The sequence below is a fragment of the Otolemur garnettii genome, unplaced genomic scaffold, assembly GCF_000181295.1.
Source record: "Otolemur garnettii isolate 467f Iridium unplaced genomic scaffold, OtoGar3 scaffold00017, whole genome shotgun sequence".
NCBI classification, from domain to species: domain Eukaryota; kingdom Metazoa; phylum Chordata; class Mammalia; order Primates; family Galagidae; genus Otolemur; species Otolemur garnettii.
The window spans coordinates 27,880,176-27,885,449 of record NW_003852412.1 but is presented as its reverse complement, the minus strand read 5'-3'; the positions used below and the strand labels follow the sequence as shown (position 1 = coordinate 27,885,449).

The 5,274-nt window shown below is 36.2% G+C and overlaps 1 pseudogene; it reads left to right on the top strand.

Moving 5' to 3' along the window:
- The first annotated feature begins 842 nt into the window (after positions 1-842).
- LOC100940912 lies at positions 843-4,965 on the top strand (annotated as a pseudogene).
- Positions 4,966-5,274: the final 309 nt, after the last annotated feature.

The window sequence follows — 5,274 nt, the reverse complement described above, 5'->3', positions numbered from 1 at the left end:
CAACTCCCACTAATTAATAAATTTATGAAAAGAAGGAAATTTCTGAGGTGGAGCCTGTGGCTCAAGGAGTAGGATGCTGGCCCCATATACCCGGGGTGGCTGGTTCAAGCCTGGCCCTGGCCAAAACTGCTAAAAAAAAAAAAAAAAAGAAGAAAGAAATTTCAGGCAACTCCAAAATAGTAGAGAGAAGAATCCCTTAAATAATTTGGAGGTTTTATTGCAATTATGTAGGTTTCATAATGAAGGACTATAGTAGTTCTAGGGAATGCTGTCAAATGTATATGGCAGAGAGTAAATCAGCATATATAAGAGGTAAAATAGTAATTTTTATAAAAGTATGAATCTATACAGATAGACAGTTTGTACCATTGTGATTGCAGTTAGCCTTTGAAGCAGTCTAAATCCCAGCTTTGCTACTTCCTAAGTGATCTTGGATAAGTGATATTCTGTGCTTCAGTTTCTATATATTTAATATGAAGATTATAATAGTACCTATTCCATAGGATTATGTTAAGAATTAAACAAGTTCATATTTATAAAGTACTTAGAACTGTGTGCCTGGCCCATGTAAATGCTACGTAACAATTGCCTGTTACCATTAATATTACTTAGCCATGTAAGTTTTCTTTAATCCATGTCTCAATGAATGAGTTCACTAGTTACATAAAATTGTCAAGATGTAGTGAAAACTAAATTTTAATTTTTAAATTATATAATGTTGGCAGGACTTAGTGAGTGTATGTAGCATGTAAAAAGACTACTTTTGACTAAATATGAGTAGAAAAGTAAAAATGAGCCAGGCCAAAAGAAAAGGCTAGTCTAGGTTTAGGAATGATGGAGTGATGATATGGTCAAAGTTTATTTTCACTTTACCTTATTATGAAAGCAGCAACAATATAAAGAATATAAAGAATACAAAGAATATAGATGAAGGATACATTCTGGCCTGTGAAGGTAAGATCCCTGATGCTACCCTTTCCAGTGTGGAGGCATGACAAACAGATGTGTGGCCTCAGACATCTTTTGTTGAGTGTGGAGTCTGCCGAGTTAAAGGAGCCTACAAACGGGCTATCTGCTGCTTAGAATATTTCAAGGAGTTGATAATTTGGGGTCTGTCTACTACCATAAAAGGATATCTTGCTGCCTCATGTTTTATCTTTTCACATATTATTTCTTGATGAGCTGTAGATTCTACTTCAGCTTTCCATGTAGCCTGCCTAGGGAAGGGAAAAGGGAGGAGTTAAGAAGTGCTCTGAGAGTCCAAGAGACAGGAAAATGATGATATTGATCACCACAGTAGGTCCATTGGAAGGACTGAGTTGAGGTGTTCAGAAATATATCTTTCTTTTAGCATTTCTTATAAAATACAACAAATACCTAGAAGAAAGCTTAGACCTAATAAATCTATTTGACTCATTGTTTTAAAATTTTTTTGCATATTTTTAATTGACACATAATAATTGTACACATTTATGGGACACATAGTGATGTTTCCATATGTACAGCATACAGTGATCAGGGCATATACATTACCTCAAACATTTATTGGTAATTTGTGGTGAGTATATTCAATATCTTCTAGCTATTTGCAAACATATATTATTGTTATTAACTGTAGGCATTCTGTAGTGCATAGAACACCAAAACCTGACTAAATCTCTTCCTATCCTCTTTCCTTCTACCTCTCCTAGTTTCTAATAACCTCTTTTCTACTCTTTTCTTTGGGAGATGAACTTTTTAGCTATAGTTTAGGTGATAACATGCAGTGTTTAACTTTATGTACCTAGCTTACTTCATTTGACATAATTCTCACCAGGTACATCCATGTTGCCATGAGTGATAGGATTTTGTTCTTTATTATGGCTGAATGTATTCCCTTGTGTATACATGTAGTAGACCACTTTTTTTTATACATTCATTTATTGCTGGACAGCTGAGTTAATTCTGTATCTTGGCCTTTGCAAATAGTGCTGTGATAAACATGGAATGCAGATATCTCTTGAATATACTGATATCTATTCAATGATTTATCCTTTCCTTTGGATAAATACCTGGTAAGTGGGATTACTTGATCACATGGTGGTTCAATATTTAGTTTTTTTAGGGACCTTCATACTGTTGTCCCTAGTGGCTAGTTTACATTCCCACCAATAGCATATGAGTCACTTTTCTCTACATCCTTGTCACCATTTGTTTTTTCTTGTCCTTTTGTTAATAGCAATTCTGATTCGGGTAAGGTGATCTCAAGTTGTGGTTTTTGATTTGCATTCCTCTGATTCTTAATGATATTGAGCATTTTTTCATATACTTTTTGGCTATTTATATTCTTTTGAAAAATGTCTATTCAAATCCTTGGCCCATTTTTAAAATTTCATGATTTGCTTTTTTTGCTATTGAGATCTTTGAGTTCCTTTTATATTCTTAATATTAATTCATTATCAGATGAATAGCTTGAAAATATTTTCCCCCATTCAGTAGACTTATAACTCTTTTGATTGATTCTTTTCCTGTGCAGAAGATTTAGAGATTAATGTAATAATCTCTTTTATTTTTGCTTCTGTTGCCTATCTCAGTCATTAAATCTTATCCCATTCCAACGTCCTTCTGTGTTTTCTTCTAATAGTTTTTTAATTTGGAGTCTTGTATTTGTGTCTTTAATCCATTTTTATATTATTTTTGTATAGAGTGAGAGATAGGGCTCTTGTTTTCTTCTTTGGCATATGGATATCCAGTTTCACACCACTGTTTATTAATGAGACTGTCCTTTCCCCAGTGAATGTTCTTGGTGTTTTCTTTTTTTTTTTTTTTCAAAACTCAGTTTGCTTTAGGTAGATAGATAAATTTGGGGGTTCTATATTCTGTTCCATTGATTTGTATGTCTGTTTTTATGCAGGTACCAAGCTGTTTTGGTTGTTATTGCTTTATAGTGTATTTTAAAATCTAATAGTATGTTCCTTCCAGGTCCGTCATTTTTGCTCAGTATTGCTTTGGTAATTCTGTCTTTTGTGGTTCCATACGAATTTTAGAATCGTTAGTTTCTATTGCTCTGAAGAATATCATTGATACTTTTATGGGGATTGCAATGAATCTTTAGATTTCGTGCAGTAGTATGTCATTTTAATAGTATTATTCATAAATCTCTGATGCATGAACATGGGGTGTATTTGCATTTTGTTGTGTCTTCTTCAATTTTTTTCATTTATGTTTTATAGTTTCCTTGTTGAGATCTTTCATTAACTTTATCCTTAGTTATTTCATTTTTATTATAGCTGTTATAAATGGGATTATTTTCTTGATTTCTTTTTTAGCTAGTTCATTATTGGTGTATAGAAATGCTACTGATTTTTGTATTTTGATTTTTGTATTCTGCAACTTTACTGGATTTGTTTATCAATTCTAAGAGTTTTTCATATTGAATCTTTAGGTGTTTCTAAATATAAGATCATTTTGACTACAAAGAAGAGCAATTTGATTTCTTTCTAATTATAATGTCTATTTTTCTCTTGCCTCATTGCTCTTAGGAATTCCAGTAGTGTTTTGACTGGGAGTGGTGAGAGTGGACATCCTTATCTTGTTCCAGTTCGTACAGGAACATTCAGTACGATGTTAGCTGTGGATTTGTCATATATGGCATTTATATTCAGTAACTTTTTTTCTAAACCTAATTTACAGAGAGTTTTTTATCATGAAGGGATGTTACATTTTGTCACATGGTTTTTCTGGATCTATTGGGATAATCTTGGAGCTTTTCTCCTTCATTCTATTGGTGTGATGTGTCATGTTTATTGATTTACAAATGTTGAACCATCCCTTGCATCCCTGGAATAAATTCCTCTTCATCATGCTATATGATATTTTTGATGTACTGGTGGATTTGGTTTCCTAGTATTTGTTGAGGATTTTTTACTTTTATCTTCATCAGCAGTATTGGTCTATAATTTTTTTGTAATTTTTTAAAGCTGGTTTGGGTATCAGGGTTGTGCAGGCCTTGCATAACTAGCTTGGAAGAACTCATTCCCTTTGAATTTTTTGGAAGTTTGAGAAAATTTGTATGCTTTAGGTCAGCTGGCTCTGCATGTGGCTGCGCTGCTGGGGCCAGGGAGGCTGCAGCTGAGTGCCCTGGAGCAGCTGCGGGTAGCCACGGGTGTGGTGTGGGGGGGTGGTGGTGGGGTGTCTTCCTGACCTGACCTTTGCAGACACATTCCTCAGGGTCCTTGAGGGCCCGGTCTGCTTCGCCACCTCCCGTGCTCCCCAGGAGGTTCATCTGTTCCTTCCCAGACTGCAGTGCCAATTACAACAAGGCGTGGAAGCTTGACGTGCACTGGTGCAAGCACATGGGGAAGAGACCACTTGTTTGCAAGTTAGAAGAGTGGGCAAAGCCTTCCTCAGGGACTGTGGTCAGAGTCTTCTGGTCCTGATTCATCCTGGAGAAAAGCCATTCATTTGCGCAGCTATTGGCTGTGACCAAAAGTGCACAAAATCAAACTTGAAGAAACATTTTGAATGCAAACATGAAAAAAACAATACGTATGCAATTTTGGAGGATTGAGAAGACCTTTAAGAAACATGAGCAGCTGAAAACCCATCAGTGCCATCACCCCAGTGAACCACTATTCAAGTGTAACCAGGGAGAATGTGGGAAGCGCTTTGCCTCATCCAGCAAGCTGAAACCATAATCCAGGAACTAAGAGGGTTCTGTTTATCAAAGAGGGTGTTCTTCTGTGGCGAAAACATGGATAGAACTTCTGAAACACAAGAGGGAAACCTATAAAGAAGAAATAACATGTGAAGTATGCCAGAAACATTTAAACACAAAGATTATCTGAAGCAGCATATGAAAACTCAGTCCCAGAAAGAGGTGCATGTGCATGTCCAAAAGAAATCCTCGAAAGAACCTACACAACTGTGTTTAATCTCCAAAGCCATGCCCTCCCCTTTTGTTACCGGAATTTATTTCCTCAGTAGGTCCTTAGTCTTGGGGATCAGAAGAATGGATTCACTGACCACAGATCAGTATTAAGTTAGGATTTATTAGACAGAAAAGAATACAGAAAAAGTACCAGAGCACCTGGCAGAGGGAAAGACCCAAGTCAGAAAATCTCCAGGGGTCCTTTGTCTATGGGGTATATATAAGTGGCATGGAGCCTTTGTAGTTTCATTTGGCTAGGCTTTGGTAGCAAATGAATGGATACAGTCCCTGCCCCTGGTGCAAGATGAATGAGCACCTTAATGAATGGATACAGTCCCTGCCCCTGGTGCAAGATGAATGAGCAC